Source organism: Schistocerca nitens, chromosome 2 (assembly GCF_023898315.1).
Source record: "Schistocerca nitens isolate TAMUIC-IGC-003100 chromosome 2, iqSchNite1.1, whole genome shotgun sequence".
NCBI lineage: Eukaryota > Metazoa > Arthropoda > Insecta > Orthoptera > Acrididae > Schistocerca > Schistocerca nitens.
Genome location: NC_064615.1, coordinates 86,413,437 through 86,437,763, shown reverse-complemented (window position 1 = coordinate 86,437,763; position 24,327 = coordinate 86,413,437). Strand labels below are relative to the sequence as shown.

The following is a 24,327-nucleotide window of genomic DNA, read 5'->3' as shown; positions in this document are numbered from 1 at the left end:
CGGAGTGAGTCTGGGTCAGTCTGTCAGTGTCGGCGAGTCTGGTCAGTTGGTCAGCCGGGTCAGTGTGGGGAAGTCAGTGTCTGCCGTCCGGAATGCTAGTATGTGTTAAGCCGCCAGACTGCTCGAGTTTGTTCAGGCAATGCTCATTGGTGGTTGGATCGATCGGTTGGTCGGTCGCGCACTGGGACACAAGAAGACTTGTCCGTCTTGAGCGTCGGCGCATGTAAGGTCGCCACGTCAGTCCGGTGGGCCGCGCCGTAAAGCGAGGGGTAGTGGCTTCGCGGCCGACACGAGAGCAAAGGGAGTCAACCCCCTGCGTCCGTTGAAGCGGCTGGTAGCGGACGGTTCGGGAGAGATTTTTGGGGTTACTGCGCCAAGTCTTCGCCATAAATCGCAGTTATTAGAAGTTAAGTGATTCGTGATATGTTGTTCAGTTACATGTTAAGCTCTACTTGTTTTCTTGGTCAGTCTTTCGTCCCCGACTTGCTCGTTTGTCCCTCGTCCGCATTTGTTAGGCAGTTAGTGTCTGTCTGTCTGTCTGCCGGTCTACCGTACGTTAATAGCTGCCTCTGTTGCTTGTCGGATTCGGTGTTAACGAATTTATTGCTTAAGGTGTAAAGGCCGAATTCCTGAAATATGTTTTTATCTTGCCTATCATCTTGAGAGGTGGCATATGTGTAATGTAGAGCATGTTTGTACATTTTAGGTAAGACTGCATTTCATGGGTTTTTATTTAAATGTTCATTTTAGTGTATAAAGTTGCCACCCTGCCACCGTAAGAGTTCTTTTAAAAACAAGTTGCAATTTCGGTGGCAAATAATTTTTAATGTGAGTGTTTTGTACCATTTCCATCCCTCCTAGCCGGCTTAAGTGGCCGAGCGGTTCTAGGCGCTACAGTCTGGAACCGCGCGACCGCTACGGTAGCAGGTTCGAATCCTGCCTCGGGCACGGCTGTGTGTGACGTCCTTAGGTTAGTTAGGTTTAAGTAGTAATAAGTTCTAGGGGACTGATGACCTTAGAAGTTAAGTCCCATAGTGCTCAGAGCCATTTGAACCATTTTTGAACCATCCCTCCTATGGGGTGCATAGTTTATGTGTTTGTGTGAGTTCTTAAAATTTTTAGTTTAAGGTCACATGGTGTGTTGCAGATTTGCACCAGTGTAGTCTTTCAGAGGCTGTTGTGAGCGGTCGTGACTACGGGTGTGTTAAATGGGAGCAGCTAGGTTCTCAGCCCAAAAGCTCATACTATAAAAAAAAAAAAATATTTATGCCTCTGAATAAATTGTAACTTGATATTTACAGGGTGCTTCCTGATTATGATTTTAAATATGTTTCAAAAAAAGTGGGGCTTTTAGGTATAAATTTCCATTTATTGAAAAAATTTAATTTGTTTTCATCAGTTAGCCACTGGCAGCTACTTCCACGTTCACATAGTGTGATTAAATGTGTTAATGTTGTTGATGAATCACTAGTAAATAAAGTACATTCTTAAGAAAAGGTTTTGAAAGTAAATCCATGGTTCAAATACGTTTCTGTTATATGTTGTAAGCATTTGATTTATGTAATCTAAGAATGAAAAATGTCGCTTTAAAGTTACGGCAGTACAGGTCATATTATCTGGTGTGAGATTTAAAACTTTCCCGGCGTACAGATTGTTCCATAAAATTTCGAGCGAACGGCCGGGTGTTTGCAACTTGCCGCCACGATATTTTGGAGCAGAATCTTCTGACCATCTTCAGGTGAATACTGACAGGAAAGGGAGTGAGCTCTCGTATTTGAGACCCCACCGGCACATGCTCGGTGTGTCTAATAGGCGTTGCGCACGCGCTGTTTGTCTGCAAGTATGTGCGCTGCGTCGCGCGCCCTCAGTGGTGAAAACTGACTTCATCGATATCAGAAAAAAATTGTTCAAATGGCTCTGTGGCTCTGTGCCCTATGGGACAACTTGTGAGGTCATCAGTCCCCTAAAACGTAGAACTACTTAAACCTAACTAACATAAGGACATCACACACATCCATGCCCGAGGCAGGATTCAAACCTGCGACCGTAGCGATCGCGTGGTTCCAGACTGAAGCGTCTAGAACCGTTCGGCCACACCGGCCGGGTCGATATCAGATCGATTGTCTTTGCATGGCAAAAGACTCCGGCTCTCTCAGAGCAGGAAGTGTTTCTATGACGGGATTCCATAAAGAATTTAACTGGAAACTGAGTCTCGACCAGTAAGGGACTACTTATTTACCATACACTGGAAATACACTCCTGAAAATTGAAATAAGAACACCGTGAATTCATTGTCCCAGGAAGGGGAAACTTTATTGACACATTCCTGGGGTCAGATACATCACATGGTCACAATGACAGAACCACAGGCACATAGACACAGGCAACAGAGCATGCACAATGTCGGCACTAGTACAGTGTATATCCACCTTTCGCAGCAATGCAGGCTGCTATTCTCCCATGGAGACGATCGTAGAGATGCTGGATGTAGTCCTGTGGAACGGCTTGCCATGCCATTTCCACCTGGCGCCTCAGTTGGACCAGCGTTCGTGCTGGACGTGCAGACCGCGTGAGACGACGCTTCATCCAGTCCCAAACATGCTCAATGCGGGACAGATCCGGAGATCTTGCTGGCCAGGGTAGTTGACTTACACCTTCTAGAGCACGTTGGGTGGCACGGGATACATGCGGACGTGCATTGTCCTGTTGGAACAGCAAGTTCCCTTGCCGGTCTGGGAATGGTAGAACGATGGGTTCGATGACGGTTTGGATGTACCGTGCACTATTCAGTGTCCCCTCGACGATCACCAGTGGTGTACGGCCAGTGTAGGAGATCGCTCCCCACACCATGATGCCGGGTGTTGGCCCTGTGTGCCTCGGTCGTATGCAGTCCTGATTGTGGCGCTCACCTTCACGGCGCCAAACACGCATACGACCATCACTGGCACCAAGGCAGAAGCGACTCTCATCGCTGAAGACGACACGCCTCCATTCGTCCCTCCATTCACGCCTGTCGCGACACCACTGGAGGCGGGCTGCACGATGTTGGGGCGTGAGCGGAAGACGGCCTAACGGTGTGCGGGACCGTAGCCCAGTTTGATGGAGACGGTTGCGAATGGTCCTCGCCGATACCCCAGGAGCAACAGTGTCCCTAATTTGCTGGGAAGTGGCGGAGCGGTCCCCTACGGCACTGCGTAGGATCCTACGGTCTTGGCGTGCATCCGTGCGTCGCTGCGGTCCGGTCCCAGGTCGACGGGCACGTGCACCTTCCGCCGACCACTGGCGACAACATCGATGTACTGTGGAGACCTCACGCCCCACGTGTTGAGCAATTCGGCGGTACGTCCACCCGGCCTCCCGCATGCCCACTATACGCCCTCGCTCAAAGTCCGTCAACTGCACATACGGTTCACGTCCACGCTGTCGCGGCATGCTACCAGTGTTAAAGTCTGCGATGGAGCTCCGTATGCCACGGCAAACTGGCTGACACTGACGGCAGCGGTGCACAAATGCTGCGCAGCTAGCGCCATTCGACGGCCAACACCGCGGTTCCTGGTGTGTCCGCTGTGCTGTGCGTGTGATCATTGCTTGTACAGCCCTCTCGCAGTGTCCGGAGCAAGTATGGTGGGTCTGACACACCGGTGTCAATGTGTTCTTTTTTCCATTTCCAGGAGTGTATTTCAGCCAAAATATGCTGAATATTAAGAATACATAAAGTTAAAGCAGTTTTTCGTCCTCCTCCTAAAATCTCGGCTCTATTGGGATCTATTAAAGAGGACTTAATGTTGCGCAAGGCATGTGTTTACAGAAATCCGTGTGAATGAGTCGATTACATAGGACAAACGACGCGCACTCTGCAAAGTAGAACATCAGCGGCATACTCACCTCCTTCGAGCCAAAAAGTCCGCTAAAGCCGAACATTGTACTTCCACTCGTCACTTGATGAAATACGACCCAACGAAAATTGTGGCCCATGCGTCAAACTTCTGGAGATCTATCATCAACGAATCAGTGGAAATAGGACTGCCTGAGTCACCTACTAATCGAGAAGGCTGTTTCCGGTTAAATTCTGCATGGAACCCCGTCATAGAGAAACTTCGCGCTCTGCGTAGTCGGCGTCGTTTCCGATGCAAAGACAATCCATCTCATATTGATGAAGACAGTTTTCACCACGGAGGACGCGCTACGCAGCGCACGTACTTGCGGACAAAAAGAGCGTGCGCAACGCCAATTGGACACATCACGCATGTGCAGGTGTGGTCTTAAATACATGAGCGCAATGCCTTTCGTGTCGATATTCACCTGAAGATGGCCAGACGAATCTGCGCTGAAATATCGTGGGAGCAAGCATCAGACATCCGGCAGACATATGACTTTGTTTTATTTTTCCTTTTGCACGTAACAGACTTCGCTGAAGAAGGCTACGCTCATCGTCCTCTCTGAGAGTTACATTTGTTTCACACTCACACTGAAGCAACCAGTACTACGTTGCGTCTCCTGATTAATTAAGCAGTTAGTCACTGATCATGGAAGCCTTTTCATTTACGCTCTATTCTCACTTACGCCCTCTATTCTCCAGAACAATTACCGATTCACAAACACAACACTGTATCAACCATAAATCTCTTAATTAATCATTCGTGCCTTCCCATGTATAACTGTAATACTTTTCTTCTACAAAGCGACGTAAGACTTTGACCTATTAATTAGATTTCCTACAAATGCCTACACATTATGTATCCACGGCGCGGCGGGGCGCGACCGTTCTGTACGTAAGCTCAACACCGACTGTTCACGCCACGCTAAGGCGGAGATTCATCCCTAGCGCTGGGGCATTGTTGTCCCTATACAGAAGCACAATGCTCCCTCAGAAAAAGGAGTGTTTGGCTTTCAGAAATCAGTGATAAGTAATTAGTACCTTAAACACAAACCAAATAAAGTTTTGCATCAGCCGGGTTCCCAGAAATACTGAAGATAGATGTTGACTGTGTATATTGTATCTCAGACGCAGTTCCTTAGACTGTTCAGAGATGTCACTAAACCAGCCCAAAGTTGTAAACAACCATGCATGAGCAGCGTCTATTAGACGGAGGGGGTCCGACAGCCGATAAGTTCCAGTCATTCCAGCAGGAAGGAGGTACATGGCTCGTGTTGTCTGTAGTTAAAGCATGCGTTTCTATAGCGCCCGTATTGTTACTTTGTGCCAGGAAGAGCTCTAAAAAATGGAAGTGTCCAGGCGTCTCGGAGTGAACCAAAGCGATGTTGCTCGGACATGGAGGAAATACAGATGAACTGTCGATTACGTGCCTCGCTCATGCTGCGCAACGGCTATTACTGCAGTGGATGACAGCTGCCTATGGATTGTGGCTCGGAGGAACCTGTAACATTATGTGATTGCCTTATCATTTTAAATCATTAATTAATCGAGCAGTCGCTCGGCAACAGCTACAGTTAGCAAATAATGTTGCGAAAATGTAAAAGGTGAACGACCTGTGACGTAACTTGTTTATTGTCGAAGCGCCGTCAGAGATGCAGTGAGATATTGACTTTGAAAACCGCGGCGCGAAAAACGGACAGAAGAAGAACACTTTTATACATTTTTTTTTTTTTTTGAGGTACGAGATATTCTCGATGAACAGTTACTCATTCTTCTCTTGTCTCCTGTAACTTGTGTCGGACGCGCATGTCTTGCCGCCGTATTATTATTGTTAAAAATAATATTGTTTTAGTGTAAAGTAAATGTGTAATACTAAAAGTGCCTAGCAGTAGATTTATTGTGCGACGTGTATGTGAAAACGTCAAAGGAATTGTTTTCATTACGAGAAGTGCCAGTCAAAACGGCATCCATGTTAAATTCTTCATTGCAGTGTAAGTTCGTCTATTAATTGCCATAAATTCAGAGTTAAATGGAACTGGTGTATGGACTATTCATTTAATATAGGATCTATGTCTCACTTCTTCATGAAACTATTTAATTTTCTTTATGTTTCTGCCAAATAGAGAGTTCACAGTCACGAATTCTTTCGTCGAGTTCGGACGGAAGTTGCATGCTAAACTACGGTCCCTTAGGAAATTCATGTTGAGCTATCCAAAATAATTATATTTTGAATAGGCATTTACTCTCCTCTGCAATGTAACTACCGACTGATCTGACGATCCAACAAGAAACAGCCGCACACGGTCGGCGTTCGCAAATATGTTTCCACCGCTGATTATAGCTATATGTTACAGAACGAAAGTAGCATATTGTTATAATTAGCGACTACGAACGGGGACATTTATAACTCTTTGTTTATGTATACACATTACGTAAACATATCGTTATAATTGGCGCCCGAACAGGGACGCGAATTAAAAAAAAAAAAGGAAAAAACTTAAAGGAATAAAAATTTATGTAAGATAGGCATTGTGGAAATATTTATAAATAATTGTAGCTAAACTTTTGCTTTTTATTTGTTACATGGCATCAAACACCATCCAATAAAATTTCCATTGAGCGAAAGAAACGAGATATTCAGATAGCTATATGTTACAGCACAAAAGTAGCATATTGTTATAATTAGCGACTACGAACGAGGACATTTATAACTGTATGTTTATGTATACACATTACGTAAACATATCGTTATAAACCGTAACAGCAACGCCACCATGTTGAATAATGCTTTTCGTGCAGCCAAAGGACGTCGTGTTACGACTCAAACTGTGCGAATCGGCTGCATGAGGCACAACTTCACTCCCGACGTCCTTGGCGAGGTCCATCTTTGCAACCACTACACCATACAGCGCGGTACAGACGGGCCCAACAACATGCCGGATGGGCCGCTCAGGATTGTCATCACGTCCTCTTCACCGATGACTGTCACATATGTCTTCAACCAGACAATCGTCGTGTTTGGAGGCAACCCGGACAGGCTGACCGCCTTAGACACACAACCGAGCGAGGTGGCGCAGTGGTAAGACACTGGACTCGCATTCGGGAGGACGACGGTTCAATCCCGCGTCCGGCCATCCTGATTTAGGTTTTCCGTGATTTCCCTAAATCACTCCAGGCAAATGCCGGGATGGTTCCTCTGAAAGGGCACGGCCGACTTCCTTCCCCATCCTTCCCTAATCCGATGAGACCGATGACCACGCTGTCTGGTCTCCTTCCCCAAAAACCAACCAACCTTAGACACACTGTGCAGCGAGTGCAGCTAGGTGGAGGTTCCCTGCTGTTATGGGGTGGCATTATGTGAGGCCGACGTACGGCGCTGGTGGTCGTAGAAGGCGCCGTTACGGCTGTGCGATACATGAATGCCATCCTCCGACCGACAGTGCTACCAGATCGACAGCATACTGCGAGGAATTCGTGTTCGTGGAGAACAATTCGCTCCCCCATCGTGTACATCTTCTGAATGACTTCCTTCAGGATAACGATATCGCTCGACTGGAGTGGCCAGCATGTTCTCCACACATGAACCCTATCGAACATGCCTGGGGTAGATTGAAAAAGGCTGTTTATACACGACATGTCCCACCAACCAGTCAGAGGTATCTACGCCGAATCGCTGTTGAGAAGTGGGACAATTTGGACCAAGAGTGCCTTGATGAATTTGTGTATAGTATGCCACGACGAATACAGGCATGCATCAACGCAAGACCACATGCTATTGGGTATTAGAGGTCCCGGTGTGTACAGCACTCTGGACCACCACCTGTGAAGTTAGGAAATTATGTTTATGCACACTTGTGCTGTGTGTGTTTTTTAGTTCAATCACCTTAAAGATAGTGGCGTATAACTTGACCGTCTGTTGTGTCGTATTAAAAAAAATGGTTCAAATGGCCCTGAGCCCTATGGGACTTAACATCTGAGGTCATCAGTCCCCTAGAACTTAGGACTACGTAAACCTAACTAACCTAAGGACATCACACACATCCACGCCCGAGGCAGGATTAGAACTTGCGACCGTACGGTCGCTCGGTTCCAGACTGAAGCGCCTAGAACCGCTCGGCCACTCCGGCCGGCTGTGTTGTTGTATCAGCTTGTGTTACGACCGTGTAGCTACTATATACACGTCTGACATCGTCAGCGAGGGGGGCGATATTCGTTTACCTTGCTCTGAGTAATAATAATATGCTCTTTGTCAAAGTCGCTTATCTCAGTGGATTTCGCCATTTGCAGCCCTTATGTTCACTAGGGTTTCTTTACAGTCAGTACTGCCATTAGGTTGTTGTTTATTCACAGTGTTACATTTACACTTACACAAACATTATTTCGGGTTCAATGTGCTATTATCAAGTGTTTTGAGTGTTATACATTGTCTAATATGGCATATTGTCGTATTAAAATACACTATTAGACACATTGTCTAAGAGTCGATATATCTGGCAGAGCCTACTGCTTTGTTTCATCACTGAGCATACCATCTCGACTCAACATGGTATACTCAAGATGGTATACTCAGTGATGAAACAAAGCAGTAGGCTCTGCCAGAAATATCGACTCTTAGACAATGTGTCTAACAGTGTATTTTAATACGATAGTATGCCATCTTAGGCAATGTGTAACACTTAAAACACTTGATAATGGCACTTTGAAGCCGAAATCATGATTGTGTAAGTGTAAATGTAACACTGTAAATAAACAGTCTAATCGCGGAACCGACTTTAAAAAAATATATTATGACTGTGGCCCCTGATTATAAAAAAATTATTCGCTAGGGTTATCCCCAATCCGTGACTGCTCCTCTTACACTCTTTTGTTGCCGCGTCACGTGCCCGCAACGCCACCTCTGCCGAATGAGCACAATGCTCGTGCACGCACGTTTCGTATCACACGACTCGTCGTACATTGTTTAACATGGAACTCTGGAGCAGACCTCCCGTTTATGTTCAGTGTTGACCCATCGACATCGTCAATTACGATTGCAATGAGCACGGGACCACCGGGACTCGACCGTCGATATACGGCTCTTCTGGTGGTCGTCTCCGCGAACGCGGTTCGAAATATGCAGCGCGCCACGGACACAGGCTGGTGGGAGCAGTATTACGCTATGGGAGACATTCCATTGCGCTTACATGGTACCTGTGGCAGTAATCGAAGTCACGCTGATAGCTGAGAACCACCTGTAACCTTTGATGCTTGATGTCTTCCCTGACGGCCATGTCACCCTTCAACAGTATCATTCTCCTTGTCTCTGAGGTAGAACTGTACTGCAGTCGTTGCAGAAGCATTGCAGTGAACTCACGTTGATGTGTCGGCGAAATTCGCTTGATGTAAATCCTGTGGAATACATTCGGGTCGTTATCGGGAGCCATCACCGTGTATGCAAATCGGCGGCCCGTTATTTACACGAGTTACATGACTTGTGCGTAGAATGCAATGTCACGCACCCCCACAAAAGTAGCAACAAACTGTCGGATCCCTGATACGCAGAATCAGTGATGTATTTCGTTCCAAAGATGCAGAAACAATTAAGCAGGTGGTCATAATTTTTCGGCTCATCATTGTATTTGTTTGATTGTATTTTAATTTTCTATCATCTTGTTGTATGATATTTTCTGCTAGTATTTAATTCGCTGTTGTATTGTTCTTCCCGACTGCACGTACATTGGTGAATTTAATGGTGTCTCTCCCGCGTTTCCTTGTATTGTTTTCGTGTGTTCCAGTTGTAATCTGGGGATGATTTGTCTATAGTTTATGTGTGGACCCAGAATTGCTGTCGTGAATTTTAAGTGCCTTTAAAAATGCGAGGGCATGTGGTTCGTTATATGGGCATGTTATATTGTTATCCAAGTGGTCTGTTATGGGTGTCTCCTTAGTTACTTAGTTGAACTCGAGTACTACTGAAGGAACAACATACGAGTGTTTGTTGCTGTCGTCGTCCACTTATCTCAGTGCCGGTCCTTACGTTTGCTTTGTAACGTCCTACGTCATAAATGGTTCTCACTTAGTGGTGATCGAGTACCCTAAGCCGCAGTAAGATGGAAATGCAGTCCTCTATAAAAGACTTAACAGATCGTTGTCAGTAAGTTGGACACAAAATAAATCAAAACTGTTATGCATCAGGTAGCTACAGGGCATTAACACTGAACGGCATCCTAAACAATGTTACAGAATACGTTTATCTGGGGCAATTAATTGACACAAAAGGGAATCTGAAAACTAAAATTTTTCGACGAATTAAACTGGGTTGGAGGGCTTACGGAAGGAATGCAGTCTACTTAAAGAAGACAGTTTTTGATCAGTGTGTACTACAGGTTTTAACGTACAGGTGAGAATCTTGGACTTTAAACGAATTTTTCCAAAAGGAAACTTAGAACAGCTCAGAGAGCTATGGAAAGGTCAATGTTAGGTCTCACTAAGAGAGATCGACAGAAAAGTGAAGACATTCGAGCAATAACAGCGGTAAAACATATTATAGAACGGGTTAAAACTCTAAAATGGCAGTAGGCAGGGCATACTGCACGAACGAAGGACGGAAGATAGACAAAATCAGTTTTAGATTGGAGTCCTAGAGAAAAACGAAGACCACCAGGGAGACCACCTGATCGCTGGGATAAGGAACTCTGGAACGTTGCCGGCTTCAACTGGCAGGAGACAGCAGAGGACAGAGATGCATGGAAACACATCTTAAAAATGTATTTAATAACTTAAACAGGTTACATCATGTATAGATTGAATTAGCTGAACAATAAAGTAGGTTAGTAATATAGCACGTCTAATTTTAAGTTATTGCTAATGCCAGTTTAGTTTTAAATGGGTCCCCAACTTGAACTGAAGCCAAGTTTAAGCTACGGCTAACGCCTCTAAGAGCAGTCGTAGTTTGTTATAAGGGATTATTGTCCGCCCCGATAGCTGAGTGGTCAGCGCGACGTATTGCCGTCCTACGGGCCCGGGTTCGATTCCCTGCTGGGTGGGGGTCAAATGGTCAAATGGCTCTGAGCACTATGGGACTCAACTTCTGAGGTCATTAGTCCCCTAGAACTTAGAACTAGTTAAACCTAACTAACCTAAGGACATCACAAATATCCATGCCCGAGGCAGGATTCGAACCTGCGACCGTAGCGGTCTTGCGGTTCCAGACTGCAGCGCCTTTAACCGCACGGCCACTTCGGCCGGCTGCTGGGTGGGGGATTTTCTCCAATCAGGGACTGGGTATTGTGTTGTCTTCATCATCATTTCATCCCCATCCGGTGCGCAGAGCGCCCAATGTGGCGTCGAATTTAATAAGACCTGCACCAAGGCAGCCGAACCTGCCCCGCAAGAGGCCTCCCGGCCAATGACGCCAAACGCTCATTTCAATTTCCATAAGGGATTATTGACAGAGTACTAAGTGGCACAAAGCTGATTAAGGTAGAAACTGTGATTTCAGTCGTTTGAATAACCTTCACTGTGACTTAGAGCTCCTGCTGTTTGTTGATGTGTACTAGTTTGGACTACTAGCTTGGAACATAGAGAAATGTTACAATTAAATAGCGAGTGCCTGATTGTGTCCATTATGCATGTTGGTTCTTTAATGTTCAAAATTTACTGTGACCTGATTTTCATTAATGTATTTCCGGTTTATGTTTAAGGCACTGCCTAACGGACTGCTTCATAACACACTACTGGCCATTAAAATTGCTACACCAAGAAGAAATGCATGTGATAAACGGGTATTCATTGGGCAAATATACTATATTAGAACTGACATGCGATTACATTTTCACACAATTTGGGTGCATAGGTCCTGAGAAATCAGTACCCAGAACAACCACCTCTGGCCGTAATAATGGCCTAGATACGCCTGGGCATTGAGTCAAACTGAGCTTGGATGGCGTGTACAGGTACAGCTGCCCACGCAGCTTCAACACGATACCACAGTTCATCAAGAGTAGTGACTGGCCTATTGTGACTAGCGAGTTGCTATTCCACCATTGACCAGACGTTTTCAATCGGTGAGAGATTTGGAGAATGTGCTGTCCGCGGCAGCAGTCGAACATTTTCTGTATCCAGAAAGGCCCGTACAGGACCTGAAAGATGCGGTCGTGCATTATCCTGCTGAAATGTAGGGTTGCGCAGGAATCGAATGAAGGGTAGAGCCACGGGTCGTAGCACATCTGAAATGTAACGTTCACTGTTCAAAGTGTCGTCAATGCGAACAAGAGATGACCGAGACGTGTAACCAAAGGCACCCCATACCATCACGCCGGGTGATACGTCAGTATGGCGCTGACGAATACACGCTTCGAATGTGCGTTCACCGCGATATCGCCAAACACGGATGCCACCATCATGATGCTGTAAACAGAACCTGGATTCATCCGAAAAAATGACGTTTTGTCATTCGCGCACCCAGGTTCGTCGTTGAGTACTCCATCGCACGCGTTCCTGTCGGTGATGTAGCGTCAAGGGTAACCGCAGCCACGGTCTCCAAGCTGATAGTCCATGCTGCTGCAAACGTCGTCGAACTGTTCGTGCAGATGGTTGTTGTCTTACAAACGTCCCCACCTGTTAACTCAGGGATCGAGACGTGGCTGCACGAGCCGTTACAGTCATGTAGATAAGATGCCTGTCATCTCGACTGCTAGTGATACGAGGCCGTTGGGATCCAGCACGGCGTTCCGTATTACCCTGCTGAACCCACCGATTTCATATTCTGCTAACAGTCATTGGATCTCGACCAACGCGAGCAGCAATGTCGAGATACTATAAACCGCAATCGCGATAGGCTACAATCCGACCTTTATCAAAGTCGGAAACGTGATGGTACGCATTTCTCCTCCTCACACGAGCCGGCCGAAGTGGCCGTGCGGTTAAAGGCGCTGCAGTCTGGAACCGCAAGACCGCTACGGTCGTAGGTTCGAATCCTGCCTCGGGCATGGATGTTTGTGATGTCCTTAGGTTAGTTAGGTTTAACTAGTTCTAAGTTCTAGGGGACTAATGACCTCAGCAGTTGAGTCCCATAGTGCTCAGAGCCATTTGAACCATTTTTTTTTCCTCACACGAGGCACAACAACAACGTTTCACCAGGCAAAGCCGGTCAACTGCTGTTTGTGTATGAGAAATCGGTTGGAAACCTGCCTCATGTCAGCACGTTGTAGGTGTCGTCACCGGCGCCAACCTTGTGTGAATGCTCTGAAAAGCTAATCATTTGCGTATGACAGCAGCTTCTTCCTGTCGGTTAAATTTCGCGTCTGTAGCGCGTCATCTTCGTGGTGTAGCAATTTTAATGGCCAGTATTGTATATATGAAACCTTGTTAACGTTCTGCGATTAAATCTTATGGCAATGCTTAAGAAATGCTCTTTGGCTTTTTTATTTTTTATTTTTTTAACGTTATAGGACAGTGGTGCTGTGCCTCGCAGCGTGACACAGTCACTTATGGAGGTCTATTCGACAAAGCAAGAGTGTTCCACTTATCTGCGTCTTACTCTTTTGACAGCTGATTTGGTGAATGACATCGATGTCAGTCATGCCGAGCCGGTACTGCCGGTACGGGTCCTCGCTTCCGGCGCTTGGGTCACTGAAGGGATATCGGCCGTCTAAACGACCTCTGCATGCAGCAGACCACTGATGCGCTTTTATAAATAAACAAAAACAGACAAGTATTTTAAAATAAAAATTTGTGTCAGCCAGGAACATCGTCACAAAAAAAAAAAAAAAAAAAAACACGGCAAATGCGATTACCAGATTTCCTAGAAACTTTGTTCAGGAAAGAGGTTGCAAAATAGGCGAACACTTGTCTTTGCTTGTCCGTAGATATTCGACGTTTCTGAGAAAACGACGGTCATAATATTTCGAGGTAAGTTACATGCCTTTTAGCGAGTAACTGCTTCAGCCGGAATAGTGTTACAGAGGCTAGCGTTGTGGCTCCGCAGTTTTGCGTTCCATGTTCGATACATGATTATTGTTGTTAAATTTTTTTATTTATCTTGGAATATGCGTAGAAGATTATTAGATATACGCTTGCCAATGTACACCGAAATAACTTTTTCCTTATTACCCAACTAATTGTACGTCTGATGAATGAATCAAAAAGAAAAAAGGGTCCAGGTGCGAGGAGGACTCGGGCACAGAGGATTCCGTACAAACCGTATTATGTGAATGGCAGTTCATCCATTCCTGAAATAGAGGATTTCGACGAATTTTGCCTGTTTCCGACATTGATAATGGCAAGATTTCAGTCCCTGGGATTCGACGACATTCGAGAATGTTTTAATTTCAAGTTTTAAGTCGCATTACAAATGACAAAAGAAAAAAAATTTCGCTTGATATACTTAAAAATTTATAATTTTCTGATTTTTCCCTTCGTTTTAGTGTGAAACCATCCATCTTGGTAAATTTCATGATTCTAGGTCAACAGGAAGTGCCCTGTGAGTTTTGATGAGTGAGTTTGTGAGTACCGAAATACGTGACATAAATGCCCATATACACACACCAACAAACGTTTTGCATCATCCCGGTTCCTAGAACTCCTGAAGATAGACGTTGACTCTGGATACTGTGTCACAGACACAGTCCCTTTGACTGTTCACAGCTTTCACTAAACCCGCCCAACGGAGGGGGTCCGACAACCGATCAGTTCCAGTCAAGCCACCAGGAATGAGGTACCCCTCTCGTTTTATCTGTAATTCATCCACGCCTAGACTGTCAATACCGCGGTTCGATGGCGTCTGCATTGTTACCTTGTACAAGGAAGAGCTCTCAACAAGGGAAGTGTCCAGGCGTCTCGGAGTGAGCCAAAGCGATGTTGTTCGGACATAGAGGAGATACGGAGAGAGAGGGACTGTCGATAACATGCCTCGTTCAGGCCGCTACCTACGGATTATGGCTCCAAGGAACCTTGACAGCAACGCCACCATGTTGAATAAAGCTTTTTGTGCAGCCACAGGACGTGCGCAGTAGGCTGCCGGACGCGCAACTCACTCCCGTCGAGGTCGATCTTTGCAACCACGACACCATGCAGCGCGGTACAGATGGGCCCAACAAAATGCCAGATGGACCGCTCAGGGTTGGCATCTTGTTCTCTTCACCGATGACTGTCTCATATACCTTCAACCAGACAGTCGTCGGAGGTGTGGTGTTTGGAGGCAACCAGGACAGGCTGAACACGTTATACACACCGTACAGCGAGTGCAGCAAGGTGGAGGACCCTGCTGTTTTGCGGTAGAATTATGTGAGGCCTACGTAAGCCGCTGGTGGTCATGGAAGGCGCCCTAACGGCTGTACGATACGTGAATCCCATCCTCCGACCGCTAGTGCAACCACATCGGCAGCATATTGGCAAGGCATTCATCTTCATGGACAACAATTCGCGCCCCATCGTGCACATCTTGTGAACTACTTCCTTCAGGATAACAACATCTCTCGACTAGAGTGGCCAGCATGTCCTCCAGACATGAAACCTGTCGAACATGCCTGAGATACATTGAAAAGGGCTGTTTATGGACGACGTGTCTCTCCAACCACTCTGAGGGATCTACGCCGAATCGTCGTTGAGAAGTAGGACAATCTGGACCAACAGTGCCTTCATGAACTTGTGGATAGTATGCCACGAAGAATACAGGCGTGCATCAATGCAAGAGGACGTGCTACTGGGTATTAGAGATATCGATGTGTATAGCAATCTGGACCACCACTTCTGAAGGTCTCGCTGTGTGTTGGTACAACATGCATTGCGTGATTTTCATGAACAATAAAAGGGTTTATGTTGATCTCTATTCCAATTTTCTGTACGGGTTCCGGAACTCACAGAACCGAGGTGATGCAAAACTTTTTTTGATGTGTATGTTGTGACTGCATTGACTTAGAAGCTAACATATAACCGCAAAGGGACTATAGACATGATAGGTGTACCCCTTCTTGACAAGAGAGTTTCGAACAGTCGGAAAGACAGACGGTCAGACAGCCAATAAAGTGATCCTATAAGGGCCCTTTTTTCAAATGATTAAGGTACGGCACCCTAAAGAAAATAAGTGTATAAAAAAATCATAAATGTTTTTTGTTGAAATTCCTGTAGTGTATCTTGGTTGATATTCAATTGTAAGCACCACTTGTCGAAAAATTTATCCGTTATACATGGTTATAGTGCCAACGAGTGAAATCTTCAGCAGTGTCTTTAAGAAGTTTCTTTTCCAAGTGAATTCATGGGAAGAAATGTCGCTGTGACAAAGCTGCCCTCGCGCGGTGCTCATTGTGGCCGGAATTTCTGTTTCGAATGTTTCTACGAACGGTATCACACAAGGGAATGGAATAAATGTTCCTGGAGAATAGAAACCCGCTGAAAATACCATACACACACACACACACACACACACACACACACACACATATATATATATATATATATATATATATATATATATATATATATATATATATATATATATGAAAATACGTAGCACTTGTTGTGAAACACGCTCTTGTATCCCCTAACTTGATAAGAACATTCGTCTAGTAAATGAAAAAAAATTTGAAACGATAATACAGTATCGAACACGGGACGAAAAAGTGTGATATCGTGATGCTAACCATTGTGCCACCAGCAGGGCTGAGCTTAATGCTCGCTAAAAGGCATCTAAAGTACACCGAAAACTTTGATAGTCGTTTTCTCGGAAACGGTCGAGTATCTACGGATAAGCCGAAACACAGTTCGCTTATTTTGGCTCCTCTTCTACTGAATGAAGTTCCTGGATAATCACTTTATGGCATTCTCTGTGTCGTCATCGTCAATCACAAATACCCAGCTCTTCATCCCTCCCCCACCAACGCGCTCTGCACGTTTCACCTATCTTCTCATGACCATGGAAGGTCATGCACGGGGTTCTCCATTTTTCCCTTAGATTACAGTTTATTGGAGTGTACTGGCCATTATATACCCAGATTGCTTGTCTAGATTTTAGTCGGGTCTGCAGTGCGATAAATCGTTCAGTGTTACATAAACTGGTGACCAAGATGGTGTAGGCGAAGACCAATAGACATACAGGAGGATTCAACAATAAATCAGATTGTTTACATGAAAGTGTGACTGAGGTTACTGGGGGCTCAGATTCGATACGCAAAAAGTGTTAGCAGCCATGCAAGGTAATATTAAATTCATAAAAGCAAACAAATGAATCTAGAAGGTTGTTGATTTTAAAAATACGGGCATTTGCGACTGAAATGCAATCAGACAACGAGGCATTGAGATTAGAGATTGTGGAATCTCTGAATACAGACTAAGAGTCATTGAAGAAGGATATGGTTGCTACGGAAACAGATTTTGAAGTGCAAAATCGAGGTTGTGGGGAAGGAAGTCCTATCAGTTAAAAAAGTGTTTAAGGAGCACATAGAGACGACTTAAATTAGGATAATGGGACAGACAAGCGAACAGATTTGAAAGTAAACATCGAAATCAAGAACCTTAATGAAGAAAATATTGCAAAAGGCATTTCAGAGACAATTTCAGAATTGATTGGGGAAGTAGATAATATGAAGATATTTTGGAATCTAGAAAAAAGTATATTCACTAGAAAAGAGTAATAAGGGACAGAGATTTACCACAATTATCAAAAAATGTTGTCAATGGGTCCTTCGCAGAGAAGTGTCTTGCTGGAGATCATCTTAGATGGGCAGTTAAGACACTGGAAGAATGAGGTACATTCTGAAAGTTCATTAAACCGTTCAGAGAGAAATCCTAGTGGAAACATTGGCAACGATAGCAACGAATATAATTCCAAGAATTCGCAGAGTATTAACGATATTCACACGATTCCATGTAGAAAAGTTGTGAAAGTTTGTCCAAAACTGTGGATTTTACTGAACCAGCAATGTGTGGGGGAGACTGAAGCTATTCCATACAGCGGAGGTTACCAAGCGAAGTGCAAGAGAACATTACTGTAAAGTGCATTGATTCTTACCTACTTTTGGCTCGAGTAAACGAAGTAGTTGTGCATAATAGAAAAGTTAGTATTGTAGTGAAGGAATTAGGCCCCCAGCTAAGAGACCGGATAATGATTTTGTAATGAGATCAGCAGTGATGAATAGAGGACGTCTAATAGGAACGATAGGAGGAAGAAATCGAAGATATTATCTAGGTGGATAAATCCGAGTGACAGGAAAGATGATCTGCAGATTAATAAAGGGCTCAACTGTGGCAGGAAACGAGCAGTGACCCTATGACGTTTACAGACAATGTGTGCTGATAAGGAAAATAAGGAGATCGAGATCAAATATAAAAGGGAAATCTCAGGATTAGCGTAAGTTGAATAATTGTGGGTCAGGCAAAAGTAAGGCATGTTTACAAACATTTCATTCAGAGAATTTTCGAGAGGAAGGAATAAGAGTTAATCAGAGCAAAGTAAACGGCTCATTGTTGACGTATATTGAAGCAGTCGAGGAGAAACTTCCTGGCAGATTAAAACTGTGTGTTGGACTAAGACTCCAACTCGGGACCTTTGTCTTTCACAGTGGTCTACAGACTGAGCCAGTCAAGCATGACTCTTGATTCACCCTTGCAACTTTACATTCCATGATTGTTATCCTTGAAATTTTTGCAGGAGAGCTGAAATTTGATAGGTAGGGGATGAGGTATTGGCGGAAGCGAAGGCCTAGGAAAGAGTCCTGAGTTGTGCTTCAGTATTCCAGGCGGTAGAACACTTGCCAGCAAAAGGTAAAGACCCAGATTGCACGTCTTGGTCTGGCACACAGTTTTAATCTGCCAAAAATTTTCATATCAGTACAACACCCCGCTGCAGAGTGCAAATATCATTCTTACAGCTGAAGAGAGGTTTCTGTGAGATAGCTTCAGGAGTAATGAACAAAAAAAGGAAGTTGAGAAAGCATGAGAAGACTCATCTGAAAAGTAGTAGTAGGAGGTGTCTGATCCACTTAATAAAAGATGTGAGGAGGCATTATTACTTTGACGGTAGGAAACGAGGAGTCGGAAGTCAGTCAGTGGTTTGTAAACGATGTGTTGGGAAATGGATTCATGTACAGAATGCAGATAAACTCAGCTTTCCCAAGAGGAAGTCATGGAAAAATCAGAGAATGAGCTGCCTGACAGGAGGGCAGGACTTGTTCAATGTCAGTAGGAAAATGATGCAAAGCATAAAAGCAGATACAAAAGATTTAAGGAATGAGCTAACTTAAGGGGCAAAGGGGATGAAGATAAGACACAAAGTGACCATGAAAATGAAGAGGGATAAAGGAACGAGATACTACATGATGGGACCACAGATAACGAATTATTGAAATTAGGCTATTTTACATAAGGAAGGAGAAATTGGTTGTTATCATAAATGGCCTAGCTGAGGAGCAGAAACGTGAGTTGTATGAAAATATGCAGGCAGACGGGAGAACCAAGATAGATTTCGAGGAGTCTAGAAGGAAAAAAGCCACGTGATAAAGGGTTACCCCAAGAGGGCAAAAAAACTTAAGAGTTATATGGAGCGAGGAGGAAATGTCGCTTGGCCAGGATAATGTGGAAAGAAATCAGTATAAGGTATCAGAATAATAACTGCTAAAAGAGTTAAGGGCATATCGCAAGGTAGAGCACACGTTATTCGACTTCGATAGTGAAATAGCAGCATTCTCAGAATCTATGTATGAAGTTTTAAAACACCAACAAAAGTCAAGCAGAGGTCAGTGATATGTACCAACATAGTATGGGTGACAGACAAATTATGTAATCCGATTAGAAACAAACATTTCTAGAGTCTGGTGTAGGAGAACTGAGATTGAAGTACAATGTTTTGGTTGTTTCTGATCTGAGGATGAATGCAATTTTAGGAATGGACTGGATACTGAAGTACAAAGTACAAATTAATTGTGATACATGATGTTCACAGATTAAAATCGAAGAAGGAGAAGCGATGACAGATTTTAAAGAAATGATGATAAATAATGGAGAGGAAACAAACGTGATCCAAATTAGGCCCATTCGAAAGAAGAAGGAGAAGAAGAAGAAGAATAGGGAGGAAAAAGGAGTGCTGTTGCTGAAATTATTTCCCACAAATTCGGAAAATGAAGAAGTTGATGAGCTGCAAATGAATAAGTGTAAACTATCTGTCTGAATGTAACAGGGAAGGAGAAGTTTGACAAATAATCAGGAAGCTTGCAGGAATAACTGAAGAGGGACTTACTTAACGTTGTCAGAAAAAATACAAAAGTAATTTCTGAGAAGCAAGGACAAGTAATGAAATAAGATAGCAAACTCAGTGTCAAACCACATGAACCATTTAGTGTTAAGCTCTACCATAGCCCTATTGTTAAGACAGAGCCTATAGCTAAAGCTTTAGAAAATATAGAGAAATAAGATGTAAGAAAACGAAGTTTAAGCAAGTTTAGTAATTTATTGGTGACAGAAGTCTTTAGCTGGTAATTGATGTTAGAACTTCAAATATCATTGTACACTAAAAGAATATTAGGCCAGAGAATGAGTGTACAGGAATTTGAGGGCACAAAATGTATGAACCACTTAAATGTGACAACCACTCATTGGTAAATCCATAGGCCAAGGGAGACAGAAAATATACAGCATTCATTTTTGGAGGAAAATGCTATCAGTTCAAAGTAGTACCATTTCGGTTAAATTTATCGTTATTTGCGTTTAATACGGCATTAGTTCGAGTGATAGGTAGAGAGCTGAGCTCTATAATTATACTAGTTGTGGATAATATACTTACTGTAACAGAAATGCAGAAATGAACACTAAGAGTACTTGGTGTTTTGAACATTAATGAGAAGAGGCATTATGTTCAAATTGAAGAAGCTAGAATTTGTAGAGAAGTAATTACTTTATCAGAGATATAATTTAGTAGAGGGGATCTGGAGACACCCGGAGAAAATACTAATTATTCAAAAATGTCCAGCAGCTCTGAATAAAAGAACAGTTAAAAGTAATGTAGGCCCCACCAGACTCTGTTGACAATCTGTTTCAGATCAAGAGTTCAAGGTACTGTCTTTTTCAAAACTTTTGAAACGAATTGTTACATTTATTTTCACTGGAAGTTATCAAACTGTAAAGTCGAACGCTCCAAAAATAAATTGTATCATTCTACTTTGAGCTTACCATTTAGTATGAGAGTGGAGTGTAGTAGATGTGGGACCACTGTCGAACTCTCCCAGTTAGGTGGAAGCAAAGGAAAGAGAGCAACACATGATGTATTAGAGAGAGAGAGAGAAGAGAGAAGGAAAGAGTCGCCATCTGGCTCAACGTGAAGGGTTACTTCGTACCTTGTTTCACAGTTCCACGTCATCTCAGACCCTAAGAGTTTGTCAGTTGAGTTAGCCGATCTCGAAGACGCCTTTCATCCAAATGGTTATGGTGAAAGAAATTGCACGTGCGTTGCGCTAATGACAAACTGTGCACCAGGTGTGTGATGATAACACCAAGGTGACTCCAAACTCTCCGGCCTTTATGCCTTACACAGGGACCATTTCGAATAGGAGTGGTCTATTTTGGGGAAATATGATGTGAAGTGTGTTTTTCAACCAATATCCAAAATCAGTGTCCTTTTAGGTTCCATAAAGAATAATCTTGATTTGTGTAAGGCGGGAGTCGATCGTTTTCCTTACAGTTATGGTATGTCATATATTGATCAATCAGGACTGTGGAGGACAGGTGTACTAGGCGTAAGAAGCACACGCACTTACTACAGCCAAGCAAATCCTCCACTGCAGAACATTGTCTTGACACCAGTTATCAATGGAATATAACATCACGGAGATTCTGGCATACATTTCCAGCTATTGGGGTAGTGTTATTAATGAAGCTGTTGAAATTAAATTAGCAAGTAACGTTATAAATAGGGAATGTGGTTTTTGTTGTAGTTCACTACAGAATCGTGCTCTATCACTTGTCAAAAAACAGAGGGACAGAGTTTTTCTACCTCATCCGTTGATTATTAATTTCACTATCGATAATTTATGATGTTGGTCATCTTTAATATGTGATGACGCTAGTGTTTAAAGTATTCATGTGAGTTGTGTATGTGTGTTTGTGTGTGTGATATCTTTACAGAGTTTCTGTGGCAACCGATGTTTTAAATTCGCTTGACTAGCGCTTACTTGATACAGTTTAGCCTTGAAAATTGCAGGGTGTGCCCCCGTCAAAAAACCTGCGGTTGTCGACGACGTTAATTGGCTGCATACCCGTAAGTTATCTGAACGTTGTTTACACCAGGAGAAGCAGAGGAGGAAACTATGGTGTTCACCAATCATAAAGTGCTGATATTTTTGACGGGGTGTTGATTATTGCATATCTGGTTGACATGGTGGTTACTATTTCTGCAATAATATCAGGAAATAGTGAAGTACATTCCTGTGAAAGAAAGTCAAATACGATGTTCTGACAAGATTGCTCCTGGGAATGAAAGGGAACTAGTGAGTGTAATAACAGGTGTCTAAAAACCTTTTATGTTAAAGAAGTGGTTGAGAGAAAATAGTAGAAGAAGCTTGTAAAAACCTCACATGTAAAAAAAAAGGTGACGTGTGGAAGTTCATAAAAACATGATTCTGTAAGAAAAAGGAGATGAACGTAAGGAAACATCTATAGAATTCACAGTGAGTTTTGTTTTAGAGGAGGCCAGGAGGATCTGAACACTGGTTAGTATCGTGTCCTAATACGTACATCGGAGATTTAATAAATGAAATACATCTTAAGTTAGCGGCAGGTTGGGCCAGAAAAGCGCGTAGACAAATTACATGGGGGTGTGCGCTTTGAGAACACAAATAAACTTGTCCGTAATCTCAAAAAATGTGTGAAATATGCCAGTGGTCAAACTGAGCAACATGATCAGATGGTTGCCTTTCCAAAGAATAAGTCCATTGGTCTTAATGGAGGTCCTAGCAGCGGATCTACATGCACACTTACTCAAATCTAAGGGTGGGCATTGCCACACTTTTGTGGTACTGGAAGTTTATCAGTTTCCACTAAAGAGTGCGAAAACTTAGTGATATTCAATAAATTCAAGAAGGAATATTTCAGTGATTATGGGAAGCTATAGTGTGTCTATGGGCTGCAGTTCATTCTGGCAGCATGGAACGTTGAAGTGGTATACAGGGTGACACATAAATGAGGAAAAATATGTCGTGAAAATTGTCACACACTGAGCTACAAACATAAATTCGCTTTCCTCGTGTTCCTATGTCGATAAATGAAAATGCAACTGAATGGTAAAAACCTGAAAATATGAAGTGGACTTTGGATGTTACTGTGCGCCGAAATTGGCCAAGGGGACAGAGCGGCAACAGGGCACAGCACGTGAGTGTTGTAGGTAGTCTATCAGCTCACGAGAAGGCGAGGCCTGCGGCGTCAAGCGACGATCTGCGTAACACTGTGAGCAATGAAAGCGTCCACATCTATCTCGTATCCGTAACGCTGGCCGGATTATGTATCGTGGCCAGTTGGTATAGGGAAAGGAGGGGCTGCACTACTGTACATGCATATTTGATAATTTGGTTTTTGTGTCCCAGGCTTAGTTTTAAGAAACGAGTACATAGATACAGAATACAAAATACATCTACACAGGCATGTGGCAGTTAATACAAAGGAACACAATACAGCTGTACAAATCGAAACTAACATAGAAACACATGACCAGAAGCTACAGTGGTGGTTTATAAGTACTGTTCGAAATGACGGCCACAATCTTCGCAGGAAGGATTGCTGAACACGATCCAACATGTCTGTATCACTTTGCGTAATATGACAGGCATGTTGTATTTTGCATTGAAGGGTGTTGACATCAACAACCTTCCCTTCATAAATCACAGGTTTCAGATGGGCCCACGAAAAGAAATCCATTTGATTCAGGTCTGGCGATCTTGCTGCCCATTCTACAGGGCCTCCAGGACCGATCCATTTCGAAGGGAAGGCATTGTCCAGGTGCCACCGCACTGTACCGCTGAAGTGAGCGGGGGCACCATCGTGCGTGTACCACAGTTTCATACTAGAGGCCAGACTAACGTCTTACATCAATTTCGGTTATGTAGCATCCAGGAAACGCGGATACCGCTCTCCTGTAAGCCTTTGTGGTAGCACATGTGGCCCTATGAGACGGTGATCAATAATACCACACCAGATATTGACACCTCATCGTTGTTGGTACCCTCGTATCACTGTGCTGTGAGGGTTTTCTTCCTCCGACTGGTGCCAATTATGCGAATTCACTATACCCTCCTTCTTGAAATAGGCTTCGTCAGTGAACAGTACTGTTCGTGAAAAATGCTGGTCATGGGTCTGACGCCGTAAGATAAAGGTGCAGAAGTCCAGCCTCCTCTGGTAGTCTTCCGACAATAATGCCTGTACCTTCTGCATGAGAAAGGGATGGAAATGGTTTCTATGGAGTACTAGTATAACAGTAGATTGTGACATTCCGA

General features: G+C 43.8%; 1 protein-coding gene across 1 annotated transcript in view; it reads right to left on the bottom strand.

Moving 5' to 3' along the window:
* The window catches only part of LOC126234847 (secretin receptor-like), a 163,673-nt gene that overhangs the window by 89,121 nt on the left and 50,225 nt on the right, over positions 1 to 24,327 (bottom strand). The window lies entirely within an intron of this gene.